The sequence below is a fragment of the Lissotriton helveticus genome, chromosome 3_2 (assembly GCF_964261635.1).
Source record: "Lissotriton helveticus chromosome 3_2, aLisHel1.1, whole genome shotgun sequence".
NCBI lineage: Eukaryota > Metazoa > Chordata > Amphibia > Caudata > Salamandridae > Lissotriton > Lissotriton helveticus.
Window position 1 is genome coordinate 130,609,656 of NC_136062.1, and position 23,940 is coordinate 130,633,595.

The 23,940-nt window shown below is 42.9% G+C and overlaps 1 protein-coding gene across 3 annotated transcripts in view; it reads left to right on the plus strand.

Moving 5' to 3' along the window:
- The window catches only part of APBA2 (amyloid beta precursor protein binding family A member 2), a 1,100,835-nt gene that overhangs the window by 983,932 nt on the left and 92,963 nt on the right, over nt 1-23,940 (plus strand). The window lies entirely within an intron of this gene.

Consider the following 23,940-nt stretch of genomic DNA (forward strand, 5'->3'; position numbering starts at 1 on the left):
ATCAATGTATGGTTGCTGGCTTCTGATATAACCCTGTTTGCATTCAACTTATCTTCCAAAAATGAACATTCAATTGGGCGGACTCCAAGGTCTGGATCAAACCAGTTTCTCACATTACCATTTGCATAGTCCTTGCTTGAGAATGTAAGAAATTGGGTTACTGGTTGAGGAGCGTGACACCCTACTCATACAGAAACCACAATCCCTGGCAGGGTAAAGTCACAAGCAACCATGAATTAACCTGTGCTCATCCTCTGGTAGCTTTGCACAGAGCAGTCAGAAAGGACTCACAGGCAATGTGCAAAGTATTTGTGCAACACTTCAAATAGCAACACAGTGACGACACACCACAAAAGGATCTCACCGCAGATTTAGAACAACAGAGTAATTTTTTATAAACAAATCGAAACCAAAACAACAAGAATCCAATCAGTTGAACCGGAGATCTGCAGGTTTTTAGGTTGCAATGAAAACAGCGACATAAAGCACACATCACTAACTGTGGTTACTAAGCCACCTGGAATGGAACACAAGTTAGCTATGGGGACCCAGTTAGGCCATCTGAACAAGAGTACCTCAGGTCCTTGTTGCAAAGAGAGGCAAGGTTCCTCGCAGAGGAGGTATTGCACAGCCGAGGCGATGCAGAACTGTGTTGTATGCTCCTGTGTCATCATCGAGGATTACTTCGATGCGGGCTTGAGATGCAAAGTCCAGTGTCAGGGATGCATCACCCAGTTGATGTGTCGGTTCTGAGGAGCTGTGAGGCTGCGATGTGAGAACCTGAATTGTCATTGAGGCTGCCATTGATGAGAGATTTTGCAATATGAGGGCCTGTGTCGGGAAGTCTGTGCACAGACAGCCGTTCCATTGTGGGCTACAAGGTCAATGCAGAGTCCTTTGTGTTGGGATAACCCTCACAGCAGAGGTGATGTGTTGACTCTGCTCAGGTTTGTGCCACACCACAGAGGAGATGCGTCAGTTCTGTTGGGTCCACAGATGTGTTGGCAGAGCACATTCAGGCCCACTTTCAGGGTCGTGGACTGGGGTGGCACCACTTGCCAGGGTAGGACTCAAATATGGCAAAATCCAGGTGCTGGGTTCAAGGTTGTTGGACCCTTCTGTCCCTAAGGCTCTAGTCAGAATGCCAGCCAACTAGCCCATGGAGTCACTTTGGGCTCCTGAGTTCAAGAGATGCAGGTTTGGTCTTTCTCACCCAGGCAAGATAGCCGCAGGCAGCAGGTCAGCTCAGTGTAGCAACAGTTCCTTCAGAGCCTCAGCCCAGCAGAGTGGCATTCCTTTCAGAAGCGCAGCAGTTCTTCTTCCTGGCAGAGTACACACAGGTCCAGAAGAGTTGGTGTCTGAGGTCCAATATTTATACCTGGTGCCTCCCTCTGGAAGGTGGGTGAAGCTTATAGCGGTTTCTCTTTGAAGTACCCAGGCATCTTGCCTTCCCTGTCCTGGCCCCAGACTTACTACAGGGGATACGCAGACCTTTGTGTGGAGGCAGGAAACAGTTTATTTGCGTGTAAGGAGGGCTCTGCCCAGCTACGCCCTCCCATCTGGCCATTGATGGCCCATCCAGGCATACCTAAGCTCTCAATTGTGTGTGGAGCCAACTGACAGCTACACCCAGTCATGTGATTCAGAGACAGGCTACATGCTTTAAATGGCTAGAGCAAGGAAAAGCCAACTCTCTAAAAGTGCCATTTTCAAAATTGTAATTTGAAATCAGACTTCACCATTAGAGAGTTTTTAATTACACCGGAGACACAAAACATGAACTGGTTACCTGTTCTCATCTGGAAATGACAGCTTATTAAATGTAATAATGGAACTACAATGTCATCCTATGGGAAAGGTAGGTCTTAGAGTAGTGAAAAAGGAATTTAAGAATTGTTCACTACTAGGACATGTAATACTTATAATTACATGTCCTACTTACCCTGCCTTCTGGGTGTCCAAAGCCTACCCTAGATGTCACTTTTATGTATTAAAAAGGAATCTTTGGGCATGGAAAAAGGTTTATTTTGCCAGGTCGAAATGGTAGTTTAGAATTGCACACACAGGCTCCAATGGCAGGCCTGATACATGTTTCTAAGGCCAGCAAAAACCAGATCAACAAAAATGTAGAAGAAAGGCAAGAAGTTGGAGAAAGACCACCCTAAGGCTGTCAGGTCTAACAGAGAATACAAAAGGGAGTGCGAGAAACTGAAAGACTGAATCACACCAGCATGTTTTTTTATTCTTATGGTTAGGGGTTGTTAGACTTGGCATCTTTTGGTGTGTTTCCCCTGAGTTTTTGCTTTGTGACCTCCCGGTTTTGACTCTGTTTGTGCTGGCTTAGTGTTTCTGCGCAATTTTCCCACTGCTGATCAGTGGTAAACTGCAAGTGCTCCTGTGGTACAATGTGTTATGGATTGGTATTTCAATGATTGGCCTATTTCATTTATGTGTCAGTCCCTAGTAAATTGCACTGCGTGTGCCAGGGCCTGTAGATCAAATGCTGTTGGTGGGCTGCAGCACTGGATTGTGCCACCCACCCAATCAGCCCGTAAATGTGACTCTGGCCTGCTATTGCAGAGCATGGGCACAGTCTCGTACTGCCATGTCGACTTGGCAAGTACACCCACTTACCAGGCCCTAACCGTCCCTTTTCTTAGATGTCAGACACCCCTAAGGTAGGCCCAAGGTACCCCTGTGGGCAGGGTGCAGTGTCTTGAAAGGTAGGACATGCCATGGTGTGTGTGTGCAATGTCCTGTTAGTGAATTACTTCCAATTTAGTTTTTCACTATTGCAAGGCTACCTGTTCCCCATAGGACAGAATGGGAAGTTTGTTTATAACATCTTATAAACATAACTTGCCCTTGGAACTGGGTAGGAAAATAAAGTTTAGTATGCCTGAACTCAGAATCTAAAGATACATCTTTTAGTGTAGGTGATTTTTACATTCTGTGTTTGAAAATACCACTTTTAGAAAGTAGGTATCATCTTGCTTAATCATCCCGTGTGCCTCTGCTGGAATGTGGAGTGTCTGTCTGGGTTTTGGATGACAGAAGGCTGGGGAGCAGGAGTGACTCCAGATAGTCTAGGTGGGTCAGGAAAGGGCTGAATAGACCTGGGCTGCAATTGGGGAAGGGAATTGAGATGTCCCGCAACTCAAAGGGCCTGGTCTGCCTCTGACAATGCTGTCTCCATGTCCTGCCAGGAAGTCACACCAGAGAAGGCAGAACTGGTTCTGGCTGGACACAGACACTCTCTGCCTAAGAGATCAAAGGATTTTGGGATATAAATATTGGGGCCCAGACCCCTGAACTTTAGAACTCTTTTGGATCAAGAAGACTGCCAAGAAGAGCTGGAGAAGCTGTGAGGAGGAACTACCACTTTTCTGTGTTGGCCTGCAGTGGCTGCTTCTGTCTTGGGCAGTGAAAGGACTGGACTGAACTTTCTGTAATCTACTTTTGTGAGTTTTACCAAGGGCTAGAGTTAGATCTTGCCCCCTGTTCAAGAAGTCTCAGGAAAAGCAAAGACTTCAAGCTCTTCTGCCCTCAGCGCTGGGGACTCTGTGTTTTGGTTTAAAAGGCTCCCTTGAGGCGCTTTGAACTGACAAGCTTGTGGAGAGGCACATGCGCGCCTGGAGAGGTACTGTGACCCAAGAAGACTTTGGCAGCCTGTTTAGCAACCCCAAACATTTGTTCATGCCTTAGAGATGGCCAGCATTGATCTGCACCAACCTGGTGAAACACTCGAATTAACTTTTGTGCAAGTACACACGCTTGATTAACTGCATCCACCATAATGCTTAGGGGTGAACCCGCTGGGAGGTGAAGCAGTGTGATCCCACATTTGTTTACTGTGTGTTTTGTGCTGCAACAGAGGAAAAAGCAACCCAACGCTATCTACGACATGGCTGCTGACTCTGTGTCCTGAAGGCATGGCAGAGGGCATCGCCGCAATGCCGCACCATGACCTGTGGGCACCGCACTCTGCACCACCTCGCTTCACGACAACGCCTGTGTATCCCCGCCGCCACCGCTCTATGCTGAAATCTACGCTGTTGCTTGCACCATGGTTCAAGGACACCGCTCGTAAAGTTACACGACACACCACCCTCATCCCGCACCCCAGCCTTGACCTACCGATGCCAGCACCATTGACTCCAGTTCATCAGCCGAAAGCAGCACTTCAGCCACCACGACGACGCTTCTTGCACCGTGACCTGCCAGCAACGCGACGAGCACCGCCTTCACCTCGCACTGCTATCCTGGGCTCACTGACTACGCCATCTGACGCTGTCACTGAGTCACTGCTTGCACCGTGACCTGAGGGCACTGCACGCCGTACCTCTGCACTATGCATCTCAGCACCCGATGTCTGCTGACGGCTGCGCTCCTCACTTCAACAAAGGGGAGTTTGACCTGCAACGCGTGTGACTTCAAGGGCCCCGAAGACTCCTGCACGGACCTCCTAAATCGACGCCGTGCTTTCGGAAGCTCACCAAGAGGTCGCCGACGCCCTGCATTTCTAAAAGGTACTGTTTGCGGGTCTTCCCGGCACCATAGCTGGCCCGCGATGCCGCGGTCAGCCAGAACTGTTTGGATTTCTTTGCTTACGATGTCATGAGAGCCCCGGACAGAGCTATCGACATCAAGGAACTATTTTTCAAGCATATTTTGATAATTGAAGATTTTTAAGTACTGTATTGTGGATTTTTATCGTTTTTGGTCTTGTCTTAAGTATATATAAATATTGGATATTTCTCTAAACTGGTCTGATGTTCTTTTGTAGTGCTTACACGGTATTGCTGTTGATATGTGCAAAGGCTCTACACACTGCCTCTAAGATAAACCTGACTGCTCATGCCAAGCTACCAAGGGGGTGAGCAGGGGTTATTTTAGGAGTGTAACTCCCTTATCCTGACTAGAGTGATGGTTTCTTCCCAACTTTGGCACATGCCCTAGGTGACCAAAAATCCAATTTCTAACAGGGGTGTACTGTAAGAGAGTGAAGATTGGGCATCTTTGTGAACATATGTGAGTAATGATGAGCAAGGGAAATTTTCAGATATGCAATTAAATTGGGTTAATAGTTGGGAAGGGTAGAAGCCTCAAGCAAATAATAAACACGCATCTTTGTCACTGTGAACTGCAAAAATCATTAAATAAACCTGTGCTTAACCCTCTTGTAGCTCGGCTCAAAAGCAATTAGACTTAATGTAGTAACCATTACCTCCAGCCACCTAGAGAGAGTGTCTATCAATACCAGGAGACACCTAGGAGTGAATCCACAACTTATGGGTCGCTTTAAGTTGAAAGAAGCATCGTCTCACACCTCCTTCAGAATCTCAGGGCAGATCATGGATGGAGTCTTTCCACAATCACTGACTATCCCCTCCACCATTAAATCCATCCCTTACCACCAAAGGCTGATCTCAGTCTCTCTTTTGTCTTGCTAATGCCCTGATATCCTCCATGGGCTAAACGTACAAGGCACTCTCTAATAAGTGAGGAGGGAATTAACTTGCAACCTCTGTTGACAGTCCATTCCTCTGAAAAGCTAGAATACCCTTTAAACTTCTCATCATGGGACCAAGTGTAATTCCCTGATATTACACCATTCCGTACACTATTAATCTACTCATCTCTTTCCTAGTCAGACAGCCATTTACTCTCCAAAACTCAGCCAACAGTAATGGCACACCCCTTGATATCCTCTTTCATCCACTGTGCATCTTCATCTGTCCTTGATTCTTGTGCATCACCTCTTAGCCTTGATAAACAATCCACTGACTTAATTTCCACACCAACAATGTACTTATCAACAAATTTAAATTCCTACAAACCGACAATCCACTTAAATATCCTAGAAGTAACACTGTGCAGACCCTTTCACCAAAGATCTACTGCAAGGGTTTGTGATAAGACTGCACAACAAAACGTATGCCCCACAAAAACTTTTTAAATTTCTTGAGAGCCCAGAACATGGCTAGTGCTTCCTTCTCAATAGTTGAATAGCGTATTTCAGCTCCTTTAGGGTTCTAGATGCAAAGGCAGTAATGAGCTATTTGCCATCCTGCATGTGTTTAAGAGCAATAGCTAGACATTTGTTGCTAGCATCAGTAATCACGCAACACAGCAAACCTGGTTTAAATCTCTTCAATGACTGCTCTATTAACAAACCCATCTTTATATCCTCCAACTTCTTCTGACACACATCTATCCACTCAAACTGGGCACCATTTTTAAGCAATTTCCTGATAGGACAAGAATGCTTTGCAAACTTTTGAACATATCTGGCAGAAAGCTTGTACTGCCTCTTCTTTAGTAGGTTGCATGAGCTGTGGAATGGAATTAACTAATTCTTCCTTTGATGTGACACACTTTCTTGTAATCATATGCCCCAAACACAATATCTTGGGACAGCAAAACTTACACTTTCAACTCTGACAGTAATGAACTTGGAGGGTAAAAAATTAAAAACCTCCCACACCTTGACCATCTGTTCCTCTGAGGCAGGGGTTCCCAACCTTTTCTATGCCTGCATTCCTAAGAAATGTTTGATTAATTTTCACACCTCCTACAAAAGTAATATCACATTGTGCATACAACACATACTTTGCCTCTTTTTCGCACCCCTGAAATGCCATCTCGCACCCCCTGGGGGTGCGGGCACCTCAGGTTGAGAACTCCTACTCTAAGGAATCTGTGAATATGAGGACATCAGTCGGGAAGCAATTCTCTCCAGTAACATGTACTAACAAATTAGACATAAGTCTATGGAACATAGAAGCAGCTGAGCATAGATCAAACGGCATCCTGTTGAATCTGTAAATGCCTAATAAGATAATACAATTCTGTAAGATGTATAGAATCATCACACAATTCAACTTGTTGTTAGGCTGAACTAAGGTCTTATGTGGTAAAATACTTTGTATTACCCAACACACATATCATATCCATCACGTTGAGTGAATGGAATCTGTCTTCTATAACCTGTTTGTTTAGATGTCTCAGGTCAACCCACAGCCTGATGTCTCCAGAGCTCATTGTAGCATTCACCACAGGTGCAACTCCCTGAGAAGCTTCCACAGGTTCTATTATACCATCTGCCTAGAGTCTCTTTTATCACACTTGAACAGCTCCTTGTAGGCTGAAGGGAATGTTCCTCATAATGCATGAGACAGGTACTGCATCCTTTTTTAAGCAGATGCTATGCTTGTACCCTTTGTAGAAAGCACTTCAGGATACTCTTTCATTAATAGTAATAGCTTTTCTATAGTATCCACATTTCTGATTTGAATTTAGGAGATTGCATTAGGATAAAACAAATCCCTAGCAACGACTACCTGACACACAGTTTACATTAAAAATAATATCAGGTTCATCACATAGTGCCCCTTCACTAACTTTGCTTTTAATCTTCTCAACAGATTTGCAAAAAGAGCAGATGATGGATTAAATGTTGAACAAATCAAACATTCACCATCAGCCGCAGGTCTGGGTTAAATCCATTGTCTTTTCTTTTGACCCTGCACCCCAAGGTAATAATCCAGCCTGAAATGACAGGCCAGGGCATCCCTGGGCCATAAACAACCATTCTGGTACCAGTTTTGGGGCATCACCCCTCATCAGCCAGGATAGCTTGTATTCGGTGTCATAGCGAGCAATGGACCCATACCTCAGCAAATCTGGGCAGATTTATAACATTTGGCATAATAACTTTACTTTTTACATACATTACAAATACTGCACAATGCTGGACAATCCTTAGAATTTGCCAAATAATTAAATGATGCACAGCTAAAGCATAATAACCTCAATTCAGTTTTTTTGGTTTCAATACAATGGAATGTACAGAACACATTATTTCCTCCGACTTTTGCAACTCACAAATCCAAGACATGGAAAGTTCTACTTGTTTAGCAATTAACTAGATTCCAGTAAGTTTAGGCTAATTTTTCCCCCACATTTCTTCCCTAATTTTGCACACGGCAGAGGTGTAATATGTTGCATGGTTTTAAGCGTAAAGGTTAATATGACTAATAAAATCAGATCAGGTGATTCAAGGTAATAAATAATACCTGGCTACACCCTACATGCAGAGAAGAGTTGACAGGATGCAAAGGTTGTCAGCACCACACCGGCTGACCGCTAGCGCTGGGGAGAGGTAGAGAAATGCTTTGTTTTAATATTACAGTATCCCTATGTGCTCAGAGACTTGACTCATGTAGGGTGGGCAGAGAAAAGCAGTAGTGGCCAAGCATTAGTGCTCAGACTTTACACAGCTTCAGGCGGGCAGAGAAGTACAGATACAGTGTGGGCAGAACTTTCTGTTAGGCACAGCGCGAGTTTAGCACGTGCGGCAAACATTGTGCTTGAAAGCACGTGAGACAAAGAACTGTCTTAACTCATGGTGGGGGCCACAGAAGCACGAGTCAAAATAGAGACTTGTCTCCCGGTAGAGGTTGCTGAGGCTGGAGTGTGAGGTGGCTTGAGCACCGCACACACTGCAGAGAGCTGAGAGCCAATTATTACATAAGATCAATGACTCCCGCAGTTTCCATCAAAGTTCTAAGCAGGCAAACAGTAAATAGCACCTTACAGGATGATAGAAGACAACAGACTCTTTCTAGGCCGGTAGGAGATTCCTTTTGCTGAAAAGTGTTTAAATGTCTTCCTCAAGTTCAAACCCAATCATTGCCAATGTGAGGTTCTTCCCAGTAATAGATGAAACAAATGACAGGTACACTTTGGCCTAAATGAGTTCCGTTTAGTATGTGGAAGAAACACAGCTCCAGCACGTCCTCTCAGCTCCAGCTCCCAATACTTCAATACAAACATCCCATAACAGAATGGAATGGGGAAAACAATAAATGGGATAAACAGGGGAGAAAAGAATATACTAACAATCATGTAATGACAAAACCACACTTATCTAGAGACAATGTGTAAAATATTTATACTGTACTCGACAGTAATACATTTAAAACCAACTTAGGAAAAATCCCAAACCAATTTACAAAAAATTTAAGAAATAAAATTGTAACAAAATGACAAAGATCCAGTCTGCAGAACGGGAGACATATGTTTTTAAAGTTTTAGATGAAAATAGGGCCTACAAGCACAGAGCACCACTCGCGGTTATCTGGTCACACTGGACTGAGGGAAAGTCACAAGTTCAGGCCGAACGCGATGGAGTGCGGGTTGGATGATGGGACCAGGTTTGTGTCACTGATGAGTTACCTTCTCATGAATGCAGGAAGACCTGCTGATCGCACATCCAGGGGCCACAAGGAGGTCATTGTTTGTGCGAAGAGTAGGTCGGATGTCGCAGAAGGTGGCTGTTATAGCATGAAGAGCCGGTCGTCGCTGGAAGTTCCTCACTGGTTGTCACTGCTAGTACGAATTGTAGAACTCATGTTGGCGATTGTCGCAGACGGTAACTGTCAGTGCGCAGAGCAGCTCCTAAAGGAGCTTCCTATTTGCATTCATCGTGGACTATGGATTTTTTTCAGAAGTACACTCTGATGCGAGCCAACTGTCCAGAACCTGTGGGGACACCTCTTAAATAACAGCAGTCACTCCAGCAGGAGAGCTCTGACAAGTCTAGGCATGTCCAGTTGGCGCTGGTTAGCTGGGAAGTTGCAGGGAGGCCTCTGGAAGCTTTTTGTGTTCCTGTAGTTCAAACTGGAGGTCAGTTAACTGATCCTTGGAGTCAATTCTGGGGAGCCTGGGATCAAAACACACAGGTTCAATCTTCCATCTTCAGATAGCAGGGCAGTCCTTCTTTTGTATCTTTCACAGATCTAAAAGTGCTCTGATGAGAGATTCTGAAGGTGTCACTTTTACCCCCGTGCCAGCCTGTTGATAGGGGATGCTCACGTTGTCTAACCTTTCACCTTTCTTGGGTTGAGCTCCAAACTGTGTAGGGTAAAAAGGGCAGGCATGTGTGTGTGTGTGTGTGTGTGTGCTGCATCGCAAGCCCTTTGAAGCTCAAGAAGGTGGAGTACAACCCCCTAGTACATCCTGCTCAGGAGAGACTCACCCTTCCCTACCACCAAGGCTCTTTTATCTCCATGTCTGTAAGGAATACACAGAAAGCCAATGGAGAGGCATTCACAGTCATGGGACCCTGGACATGAGCAGAAAGTCACATTTGGTTTAGGCAGAAAAATGACAGCTTTCTTAAAGTGGCATTTTCCGAATAGTTACTTAAAATCTGACTTCACCATTAAGGAGTATTTTAAATTACAATTAATTTGAGCGTAGACAACATTGCTCTGCTGGTCCCAAAACTAATTTAGCACTCATTAAGTGCAGTAAGGTAATCCAATGTTAGTCTTTAGGAGAGATAGCCTTACAGCAGGAAAAATCGACTTCAGGCTTTTTTTCCCTGCCAGCATGTGTTCAACTTTAACACACATGTTCTACTTTCAAAATCCTGAGCACCTTGCCCAATGAGCCCTACTTTGGGGGTGACTTCTAAGTATTAAAAAGGAAGGTTTATGCTTGGCAAAAAATTCATTTTCCCAGATTGACCTGGCAGTCAAATAAGACAATAAGACCTAAGACATGTTTTAAAAGGCTTCTTTAGTGGGTGTAACAATAAGTGCTGGAGTCCACTGAAAGTATTTAATTTAGAGGCCCTGAATATATGTAGTATCATGTGCTAGGGACTTATAAGTAAATGAACTGTGGCAATTGGGTGTATGCCAATTATACCATGTTTAAATGGAGAGAGCACAAACAATTTGCCACTTATTAGCAGGGGGAAAGAGGGAAAGTGCACAAAGTCCTAATGACAACAAAATATACTTCAGCAAAAATCAAGGAGTGCAGGCAAAAGGTCTGGGGCACTACCATGCCAAGGGTGTCACATGGAACAGTTATTTCCATTGTAGAACAAGCAGCATTGTGAAGGTTTGAACCAGCACATTTCTCTGATGCTTCCATATCTTTTGATCAAATTAGTTCAGGTTTGACACTGACAATTTGAGTAAGTTCAATTACTGCAATAACAATTGCAGTAACAGCACAACGTATGTCTTTGTTGAGATTTGCTCAGTGGAATCATTGAAAAGGTTTAGACCAAGTAAAAATGTCAATACATTCAATAAGAATGGCAAATAGCTCAACCTGTCAGTGTCAGAAGAGCCCAACATTGTTTACACCCAGTCAGTGTGAGATACATCTCCAGCAGGATCAGTGGGAAGTTCAAATACTGCCACTTGTAGGACCTTTAGAAATGTTTCAAATTAAAAACTCTTTTAGATTTGGCATTGAGAATCTCAGACAAGGAGTCATGTATAATATTTTGAAATACCTGGTCATTGTGCATGTACAGGAAAACACTTACATTCTTCTTAGACTTGATAATGACAGAAGCAAGGAATATATCACACTCCTGTCAGGTGGGAATTAATGTGGTTAGCTGGAAAGCCAGGAATAGCAGAAGGTGTCCAGTTGGCAGTTACAACATCGAATAAAATATGATGGCTTCTGTGAAATAAAGCTAAATTCTGAATAGGCGTAGAGTTTAAAAAAGGAAATGTTGGCTTTGTCTTGACAGTGCTGTGTGAAGCATGGCTTCCAACTGGGTATGTTTCACAATTTGCAGAAGTGCAGCATCTGTACAAGACTCAGTAACATAGAACCAAGGACCCCAGATGGGTTATTGAAGCTTATTTCAATGTGATGCTCAGCTCTCCAAGCCTCTGTGAGATAATACGTGTCAAAATTGTATCATGTTGGTTTCCACACAATCACTGGAACACACTGTATTTGTCATATCGCGTGGTGAGGATGGGCTTCATTTTTATTTTACAAATGATATGTGCGGTGTTTTAATCTAATGGAATGAATTAGTGAGCAGGTGAATAGATTTGTTTACTTCCACCACTACCTCAGGCCTTGAAAAAGCCCATAATCCATATCCAAACAAACATCACATTCCACTCACTTTAGACCATGAAGACACACGGGCCCGTGTAGATGTTTCAGGTGATTTAATTAGCTGCAGCCAAGACGTCCAACGCGTTGCAAGGAACACTACCCCTTGATCACGTTTTGTGAATTGTGTTTATACCTTCAAACAAGTGCTTTTTACAGTGCATTAAAGACCATGAGTTCCACTACTTATAAAATGGGGAAACGCATGAGCGGGTGACTGCAGACTTACATTCCCATGACACACTGAGAGTCCTATTTAGTGGATGGCGGAGAGGGTACCCCATCGTAAAGACGACAGAGCACCCTCGCCACCAAACTCATGGGTTGTCCGCCTGATTGAGAGGCAGGCAGACCTTATGTGTGACAACGATGGTGCCTCCTCCACACCGTTGCCGATATACTTCTCCGAAGATCCAACATATCCGACCACCATATTTATGGTGGATGATCAGATAACTTTTTTCTGCAGCACCACAAATCCTGGTGGTGAGGGACACTAAAAATCAAATAATAACCCCCAACACCATGAGGGAAACTGCTGTGATGTGGGGCTAATTCGGTTTTCATTTTTCATAAACAAAATCCTGCTTGATTCATTGAGTTTGTTTTTGAAAAATGAAAAACTGTGTTAACATTGGTCAGGCTGCCATCCTATTTGATCAAGCTGTCCGTCAAACTTTCATTACATTGATAGGAACCACTGTGATGGCAGTTCCTGCCAGTGTTAGGTGATTTCCATGTGGCTGGCGGACATCTCTAGATTTTGGGGACAGATTTTTCTCAGGGCGAGGGAGCGATTTACTCCATCACCCTGACAGACATTGCTCTGTCCACCAGTAGACAACATGACTCACTTAAATTACTTAAGGCAGTGCTTGATTTGTGAAAAATGAAGTGCCAGAGCCCCCCCCAGGAGGCCACTGCAGCCTACACCACCCACTGCTCCTGCCAGCGCTGCCAGTGACAGTACCAAGCCAGCTTCTAACCATCACACTCCTACAAGTCTGACAATTCAGGCTATTTCAGACCCCCAAAGCTATGAGATTAGCATAGGCAGCAAGTGATAGTCATTTTTAACGTATATTGAATTGCTAAACACCTGTTGCTGTGCTCACTCTAGATCAGGCAAACAGCCCACCATTTGGCAGACTGTTGTAAGTGCTGCCAATTAATTGCCACTGCTGCCAATTACATGCTGGTGCCGAGCACCGGAAACTACTGGCTCAAAGTAAGCACTGAATTGAGGGTTGATAACATTCTGGGTCATTAAATAGTTGGTCATTAATTGTGTCTAGCTATCAATCATCCACTCGAAAGAAGTATAAAAAAAATAAACTAGAGTGATTAAAAGGTACACGATTTTGCATCAGAGCAAGCACAAGGCAATATCATAGTAAAACAAACATTGACAAGGTCTGGCCTTTATATGGTGGTTTGACGGTTAAATTGTCTTTTTATTTAAATTGCAAGCATATGCCACAAAAATAAAATATGCTGTCACCTAAACGTGGCTGCCTTAGGCCACCAATAAAAAAATTGGATACATATTAATTATTGTAGCTGTTTACCCAGTGATTTTTTTTAAACAAGCCTTCAGTTCTATAATATAATTTGTGACAGTAACAAGAAAAAATCACCAACTAAACAAACACTCAAATCACAGGCACATACAATGTTTCAATGACACTTACACACTTTATGACATAAACTTTAAATAGGAGTGCAAGCAGTATTTAAGGTAAACATCGGTAAAAATAAAGTACATTTTGAATGGGCTTTGCAACTGAAAAGAAAGGAACTGTTTTTAAGCATATGTGACCAATTTGCACTGGCTTTGTGCAGTCTCTGAAAGTGAAAGGAGCCAATACATAAAATGGGCAGACCCACTGCCCCATGCTGTATGCTGTGATGAGCCGAAGCAGATAGTGAATAACAGTTTAACAGACCCTTGGATAGTGCCTACTGATCAAAAGGTCCTAATCTATGTATAATATGTAAGATTCTGGTGGAAAAAACAATTATCTGCCGAGACAGTAAAGTTTCCCTATAGTTCAGAGTTAAAACAAGCTAAACATAGAAGACAGTGAAGAACCCTGCATTCTGAGTCTGGTTCATTAGGATCTTTGTGAATGTATTTAATGCATTTGTCTGAAAAGCATTTAGGCGGAATACCTTTTTTCTGAAAGCGGATGTACAAAATCAACGAATCCAGTCTAAAAGGCACTTTCATTGAAAAAATTGAGAGAGAAATCCTGTTAATGCTTGAAAATTGACTTAGTTTTTTTTTTTTTAAGTCAGAGTGTATCATTAATTTTCTTTGGCCTCTGCTTTCAATTTTTCCATTCTTTGGATGTGCTGGAGGCGCGAAGGGGGTGGGGGCGGTGCGGGGGGGGGGAGGGGGAGGGGGTAGGAGCTCATTCCTGCAATTGCCAGGCCTATGTGCTTTCTGTATCTCTTTATTACCAGTTGATGGCACTAAAAAGTTACTAGAAATGCACCCTCTGATTCCTAAATCATGGTCTATGCTATATTTGTGCACTGAAAACTTCCCCACCTGTACACCCTCTGCCCTTTCTTTGGGACATCACCAGACTCACTATTACTGCAACCTGGCACATTTACCATTCTAACTCCAGCCACACTCAATCACAGGGTTGGGACACATAACAGTGCTTCAGAGATGGCTATACCGAAGTGGTAGTCATTTACGTTACCAGTGAGTTTGAGCAAGGATGCAACGAAATCGTATTTTTATGTTCAAATCTTTTTCCTTAAAAATGCAGGGTAAAGTATATCTCATTCCTCTGTGATCTCTCAATCTTCATCCTACCTAATAAGACCAGCATTTGCAAATGCAAAAGGATTCGCCTATGTGATTAGTTAGAAGTTTATTTTTTTGTGAGCTTTAGCTTGTTGAGCAAAAATCAAATGCAGCGGTGAACGTTCACCAACCATCGTAAGCCTTTAATACATTTAAGCAAAGCATGTATTTATGCAGTTGCGATTTGGAGGGTGGAAAGGATGTGTCCAGCATTATTTTATCAATAGGTATGTTGCCCCCTTCTTAATAATGAAGAATCAGAGTAGTATGTTGACTCTTTAGTGGGATGCACTGTGACCCAACAACAAAACTGATGATGTGAGAAGAGCTGTCCTATCCTTGCACTCCTCAACAACTCTCTCAGACTAGGCTCTGTCCCCGACTCCTTTAAGATAGCTGAAGTTGTTCCTATGCTAAAAAAAAACACATGCTGACCCTTCTCTGATGGGCAATTTTCGTCCCATTTTGCTGCTCCCCTACCTCAGTAAACTTCTTGAAGCTCATGTCACTAATTTCCTTAGCTCTTTCACCGAACATTCACAGTTCCTTGATTCCCAACAAGCAGGATTTCGGCCAGCACACTCTACCGAGCTAGTCATTCTCTCAGTCATGGACGAACTGAGGAGGGGGGCCGACCACAGCATCAGTCAAGCCTTGGTGCTCCTCGGTCTGTCGGCCGCCTTTGACACGGTCGACCATAACATCTTGATCGACTGTGTTGGCGACGCCGGCATCCAGGGGACGGCCCTTAGGTGGATTTCCTCCTTCCTCAGTAACTGACACCAGGCCCTCCTCCTCTGCAACTTCTCTGCAGAGAAAGTTAGGCTGACTTGCGGGGTCCCCAGGGATCCTCCCTTTCCCCTTCTCTTTAACCTGCACCTGGCTCTCCTTATCCGATCCCTGCGCGAAAGTAAGGTCGCTGCTTTTAACTACACAGACGACATCCAGCTGGTGTTTGACATTGACTCATTGGACCACTCAGTCAACAACTTCCAGTCCACCATGTGCCTCATTAGCGACTGGATGGTGGCCAATCAATTAAAACTCAATCCAGACAAGACTGAGCTGATCCTGACTGGAGGCCCCTCCAACCTGTGGAATTCTAACTTCTGGATCCCCTTCCTAGGCACTCCTCCCTGTCCGGCAGAATCTGCAAAAAGCCTTGGGGTTATAATCTGTAAAGACCTATCCATGAAGCCCCAGATTAGCGCAGTGGTGTCATCCTGCTTTTCCACCTCTGCAGAATTCGTAAGATCTCCAGATTCTTAACCACAGAGGCCTTAACCCTTGCTCTTCTGGCCCTGGTCATCTCCCGCATTGATTATGCCAACTCTCTTTACGTTGGCATCCCTGCCTATCAGCTCCGTCGTCTACAACTTGTACAGAACCAGGCTGCTAGGCTCATCTTCCACCAACCTAGATACCACCATGTTCGTCCCCTGCTCAAGAGTCTTCACTGGCTCCCGGTGGCCAAACGCTGCGAATTCAAATTAGACTGCATCACCTTCAAAGCATTGGCCGGCATTGGCCCAGATTTCATTTCCTCTTTGATTCACCGCTATCTCCCTTCCCGCAATCTTTGCTCCTCCCACTTGGCGTTGCTTTTCATCCCAACCTTCAAACGTAAGAAACACAGTGGTCTCAGATTCTCTTTTCTTGCCCCCGCCCTTTGGAACTCACTCCCCCTGGAATTTAGACTAACTATTTCCTATAACCTCTTCAGATCCTGTCTGAAAACTCTGCTGTGCTGTTAGGCCTACGAGTAGCGCAATGCCTCCTTTCACTTCTTTGCTGCCCCCATGTTCACAGCGCCATGAAACCGCCTGGTGAAAGTGCGCTTTATAAATAATTTTAACATAATGTTACATAACAAGTGCCAATGTCGGCTCAGACCAGTGCCATGGGAGAGGTTGGCCACACCAACTATCTTTCTCCATTTGGACGAAGAGAACCATGCTATTAACATGTAAAGGTGTCTGCTCTGTTACACCCCCCTCCCCCACCGTCAAATCACCCCCCCTCCCCCTCTGTGGGTTTCCAAGCTTAAAATTAGTTAATATTAGTAATATTGCAGTAAAAACGGGCTCCAGGGTCAGTGAACCCCTCACTGAATATATACCATACAGTTCGATATTAACTTCACAGCCAACGTCTGTACCCTTCAAATAAGTCACCTCTTCTTAAAACTGCAAAACATGTGATCATTTGCACAGTTACAGAGTGTATGAATCCTACTTTATCTTTGCTGGTTTCTACAGGTCCAGACAAAAAAGGACAAACTCATACATGTCTCCCAACATTTCAGATATAGTTTGTGCAAACCGTGGTGCAATAAAGGCTGAGTCTTTCCAGCAGCCATGACCCCGACTCTTGGAATGCACATGGAACCATGTCACCCTTGCGAGAAGAAAAGTGCTCATGTTCCCGAATGGTTCACATTGTCCTTTGCGACTAGAACGTCAGGGATAGCCTGTAGGTCTTGAGTGTCCTGTGACATGTCTCTTTGTGTTTTTCACAGCAGTTGGTGTGTGGATAAGAATGCTGCCAACACCCAATGAGTAACAGAAGCCGCAAACACCTTTTTACAACCACAAACAGCATCACCTCAATGATTAACACAAGCAGACAACACCATTGTACAGCCACAAAGAGCATCATCTCTGTAATTCCCTCACATGTTCTGATGCATTGAGCTGCTGCCGGTCCACTATTTACACAGCGCTCACCCTCGCCACCGCTATGGTAATGTGAATGTGTGTGCCTTTCATTGGTACTCCGCTTCAGCATTTGAATATGGTTTGAAGAGTGAACTGCGGTAGCAACAGATGCCAGTAGGAGGGTGTTTGAGCCGTGTTCAATATAACATACATGAATGGAACTATGAGAGTAATTTCGTGCCTTCCGTCTTCTCACCAGAACTTCATTGAGTTGAAAACACAGTTAAAATTCTGAATTATTGTTATGCTTAGCAGGGACCATAGACTAAACAATGGGGCCCAGACCTCTGACAGCGATTGTGTAGTTTACATTCCCTTTGAATACTCACAGGACATCCATCCTCTGAGTGCCTGCTGCCTTCTGCCTGAAGCAAGTTCAGTTTACACCTACTGTGAACACCTCATACAGCTTCTGAAGTGTCTTGTGACCAGCTGCACCAAAATGACCCATTCTCTGTGCTTTGACGTTCGTGCTGGGCTTGAAGCAAGCATCCTGCAGTATCTACCACCAGGGACGTGTCTTGGATGAGGCCCTCCCCAAGACTTGTCAACAGTAGGGCATGTGAGAGTCCTTGTGGAAAAAGCACATCAGACTCCTGCTGTACAATCTAATTTGGAGGCGCTCAGGATAAAATGTACCCCTATCGTAATGCCAGCCTATTTTCCCTTTTAACTCATTTTCTGGAGGCTTTTCTTTAACCTCTTGCATGCTAATGACAAGGTGAACTCGTCATGAGGCACACTGAATCTGTGCTCATGACAAGGTCAACTCGTCATGTATAATGGGATACACCAAATATCAGCGTAGGAGGGGAAAAGCCTTAGCAGCCAAGTGGTTAAAATGATGATTAAACACTAGCTAATCGTCATATTTGCCTAAGAAACTGTTTCTGTGTGTCATCCATTGTGGCATTTATATTGGACAAAGAAAAGAAGTGCCTAGGTGGTGAAGAACGTTAGTTTACAGGTCCACAGAGCAACCAGTTAAGAAAGGCTACAAACCTCTTTACTGCCATGTAAAATAAGCACATTTGACATGTGTGCACATTAAATAAATACATTGGACAAACAAAACAAGATTACCTAAAAGGCATTGGAGAAACAAAAGAAGACATGCAGCTTACAAGCACGCTTGAAATGCGTGCTGACTCGAGGACATTAAATAAAAGAAGTCAGACAAATAAAATAACAAGATTAGGAAAAGATAAACATTAAACACTATGGCGGCAAACCTAATAAAAAAAGTTCCATCCACTAAGGCAGATGAAAATGAGTACTTGGGCCATGGGAAACTGATAAGAGAAACAAAAAAGGAAAGAACAGGAAATAGTATTCACTAACAAATAGAAAAAGAAAAAAAGTAAGTGGCAAGCACAGCAACAAATGAAAAGGAAGGATGGGATGGCAAAACCAAAAAAAAAAAGTTGTATTTGGAACATTGTAGCATTTGAAACTTTTGGTATAGTGGAGGGAGCTAACTTGTACTTTATAAAATTGTCCAGGAACCTTGATAAATGGAGTGCACCTTTTAAGATAATTGACTGAGTCTTTGATGCATTGAGGGATGTCTGTCTGAACGTCCATATCTTACCAATTGTATGATGCTTGGTTATCTGTCTTTTTTGCAATAAGGAGTATCATTATCTACTGCTACTAGTAGATGAAACATAATTAGGGTGAGTCCAGTTGGGAAACTTCATTTTAGCCTGCTTCATACGTTTTTTTAATGCTTTGCCAACGTTGTGGCCTTCACACAGATGGGTATTTGTAAAATTAAAAGCACATTATTTAGATACAGAATACTTACTTTAAATACCCTTCACTGGTCCTGGATGCCTCTCATTGATAGCTCTCCTTCTGTGTCTGCACATCATCGAGGAAACAAACTTCTGGTTGCGAAGGCTAGCCCTCTACACCTCTGCATTGTGGTACTTCTTTAGTTATTAGACCTTTTTTGCAAGTGGTCGCCCAGGTAGGCGCAACAATGGTTTAGCAGTCACTACACCTTTAGGACATTTCTAGGGATCTAAACATGTGTCGAAGAAAACTCTGTCTCATGTTTCCAGTTGTTTGAAAGTGTTTATGTAAAATGTACTAGGCTGTGAATCCCAGAGTTGACAAGGGAATCCTCCATACATAGGCTATGGAGATAGGATTCTCAAGAAAATGCAGAATTGCCCATATCTATCTATTTGTAACCATATATATATATATATATATATATATATATATATATATATATATATATATATATATATATATATATGATTTGTCTTCCTTGATAACTCTGCAGCCGTTTGATGAATCTTCGTAAAAACTTTCCAGACCTATGGCACCCGTTACATTGGTGAAGGATTAAAAGTTTGGAGGCATTTGGTCAAGGGGTGCAAAGGAAGGTCCCAAAACACACGTTCACTCCAATGCATTTTACATAGACTTTTGTATTTTACGTAGCAGCAAAACGGTTAAATGGATTGTAATGAAATTTCACAACAATGTGCATTAGATTATGTATATTAACTTTTTTTGCTATTGCAAGTGATCTTGTGAAGTAGTTATGAAGTTATAAGGCTAAATAATTTACCAATCTCTATGTAGGACAATACTACTAAAAGTAGCAAGGAAGCCACAAAAATAAACTACACTGCATATGTGAAGTTTCGGATTTACTACATGAACAACTGAAAGACCAATGTATGGTCATATGATTATGTTAACGAATAAATTTAAATGAATACAATATATACAAAGATAGAAATCACATTAAATCTGATTGCCACTCTCTAGTTATAGTTGGTATTCTCAGAGATAGGAATGCCTCGGATTTTAGCTCCCTAATAACTTTCTGCCCATTTGACACATTTTTCAGACCTGTAACATTTTCTGCATTTTGAGATTATATATTTATTTTTATTTTACTGTTTTTTTATGTTTTTATATGAACTGAATAAACATATTTTGATTGATTGAGATGATGTACATTTTTATGGTGAATCATTAAGGGGGTACAAAGATAAAAGTGGGGTCCCAAAGCACGTTTTTCCACCAATGCATTTTCCATAGACTATTGTATTTGATGTAGCATGGAAATGGCTAATCGTATTTAGTTGAAATATGGCAGGATTATACATAATGGACACAGATGATGCTTTCTGGGCACTGCAGTTAAGCAGGGTCATTATTTTAACGTAATAAGGCATTCAAACTTATAGATATATGTGACCACTGTACTTTTGTAGAATTTCACAAAAGTTCATGAAACTACCATGGTACATGGCTGTAAACATATATAAATATACATGAAAAAATTAAAATACATTGCCCTGTCTATTGCCACTGTAATAGAGTGGAAATAGGTAGTGGCCTACTCCTACTCTATCTCCATGGCCCTAACAATGGACCCAAACAAAGTGTAGAAAAAACAATATGGCTGTTGTTTCATTCTCTAAAAACATCCATTAACCAAGTATATACTGCCTCATCATTGCCATGTACCACAGTACACTGCAAAGTTACAGCAGAATACCACGGCCCACAATATAACCAAGGCTAGCTGTTTTAGTGGATTGCAGTACCCTTGCATCACGCATGGTGTTGCAAGGGTAAGGCAATACTTGAGTCATATTTACAAAACAATGCAAGGACACCATACGTGGCCCTGGGTTGATTGATTAATCTGGAGGAATTCATGGCAGCGCAATTTTCTGTTTTGCCTTACTCTGCACACCATAATCTACATTGCTGATACATTTCACATGGGAAACATCACTTACAACGAAACTTTTACAACGCACTACCATTACAACGCGGTCATTACAACGCATACCATTACAACGCATTGCGCTGGGGGGTGCTCTAGGATAGGGAATAGGTTAATTTACAATCCAATAACCTTCCCTAGTGTCCACGGGGACTGGAGTTGGAATAGTAAATTAAACTATTCACTATCCAACACCCAAAAGCGCTATGCGTTGTAATGGTATGCGATGTAAAAACCGCGTTGTAAAGGCATGCGATGTAAAAGCATGCGTTGTAACATCATACATCCATTTCACATACATCCATATGCTCGCCCACTGTACTCCACTTTATGCAATGCACTCTGCGGCACTCCATTCTACGCTCCTCCACTGCATGAGATTCCACTCTACACCACTCCACTCTACGCCACTCCATGCCACTCTAGTGTACACCACTCCACTCTGTGCCACTCCTTTCTAAGCTAGTCAATTGGACGCCACTCCACTCTGTTCCACTCTGCCCCACTCCACAGTATGCCATTCCAGTATACACCACTACAATGTATGCCACTCTGCTCTCGGCTAATCCACTCTACGCTATTCTACTCTACGTCTCTCCACTGTACTCCACTCTATGCGATTCTGCTATAAACCACTCCACTCTGCGCTACTACACAGTACACATCTTCAATCTTTTCCTTCCTACTTTATGGTATTCCACTCTACCCCACTGCATGGTACACCACTCCACAGTACGCTATTACATTCTAGCCCATCCCACAATACATCACTCCAGTCTGCACCACTTCACAGTACACCACTCCACTGTATGCTACTACTGTATACGATGCTCCTCTGTATGCCACTCCTCTCTATGCTATACCACTTTATGCCCACCCACTCTACGCTATACATTTTACACCACTCCAGTGTTCTCTCCCCCTCTTGAAATAACTCCACTCTACAGAACTCTACTGCACTCTATGCCACTCAATTAGACTCTGCCCCACTCTATCCCCATACCCTCCACGGTTCAAATTTGTTCTTGGCTCTATGCCCGTATGCTCTATTGTGCAACTCCCTATGAAAGTTTTCAACACTGTACAACACAGCACTCCACTCCACTATATGAGACACCACTCCAATTTATAAGTCTCCTTGACTGTCTGCTATGCCACTTCAATGTACTCCACCCCACTCTATGCTAATCCACTGTACCCTACTCCACTTTACGCCATTCCACTATACACCACTTCACTCTACTCAAATCCACTCTATGCCACTCCACTCTTCTACACTCCACTGTTCCACACGGGACTCTGGATGCAGCAGAGAAAATAGTAGAGTGTAATCTCAAGTTAAATGCAGTTTGTGATGTGCAGCTCTTTCTAACTTCTATGCTTCGCTTGTGAATAGGTCGTCCAGATCAAGACTTTTTGTTTGTATTCTGGAATTTATCTTCCTGGGTATGCCATTCTAAATCTAGGACTACAAGCACCATTTTAGAGAGAAAAATAGTAGCCTGGATTGACTACTCATACACAAAGCAGAGATACGTGAGAGGTCTGAGTGTGCCATCCCCTCCAATAATTATGTAATATGGCCATATATCACTGTGCTCCTTTGACTTCCGGTACATGTTTTCCTAGTAGCGGGGAAACTGGGTTTTTATGATTGTGGGCTATTGTTTTTGTCACATATATTGGGGGCAGAGGAGCCAGAGTGCATCATTGAGTAAATGTGCTATTAATCCCATCTTTCATTTGTGGGGGTCTCTTTCTTTGCTTGTTCTCAACCTGACAACGCGCTGCTCTGGAATTTCATCAGAGACATACTTTTTGAAAAGAAAAGCCTGAAACTACTGGCTTTTTTCAGAAGGGTACACGGGAGTACTATGCTTGCTGTGAAAGATATTTCTAACAGAGGAACTTTTTCATGTCAAGGGAACTAGTTTTTTTTTTAAATAGCTTCTGTATTTCCGTTCAATGTATTAGGATACTGGCATCTTATGTCTGGAAACCCATTCAACAGTTGCAAACGGACTAGGGGTCCAAAATGATACAAAACTCATAATGCCTCTAGATGCCAGTATTCTGTGACATATTCTGTAAGTTGATTTGCCGGCTTAATTATGTCATCAGGATACTTTCCAAATGGCTGAATTCTTGCACTTTTTGCAGTACTCCACCTTTTGGGAAAAAAATTAATTTCTCTGAAATTGCCACTGGTTGAACCCCATTAAAAGCTTTTGAAATTATGTTATATTTAGTGTATTGTTTCCAGAGTGAAACTAACGCAGGCAAAACCAACAATGATTCAAAGTGGTCATACAACACTTCAACCAGTAATGCCTTTAATCTCTATATCTTGTTATTCATGCATTCCAGGACAATAGTAATAAAACACCTGCTTTGAGTATATCGCTTTAAATCGTATTTTGTTTCTAAGTGATGTAAGTAACGGGTGTTATTGCTAAATGTACTGGTTCTGAATTTTCTGACCTGGGAGGATGTTAGACTGAGTGGGGAACATCCTTTTCAACGAAACCCTAACAACGCGGTACCATTACAACGCAGGTTTTAGAACGAAAGTCGTACAACGACTTTCGCTGGTGTGCGCTCTAGGATAGGGAATAGTTTAATTTACTATCCAACACCTTCCCTACTATCCACGGGGACTGGAGTTGGAATAGTAAATTAAACTATTCACTATCCAG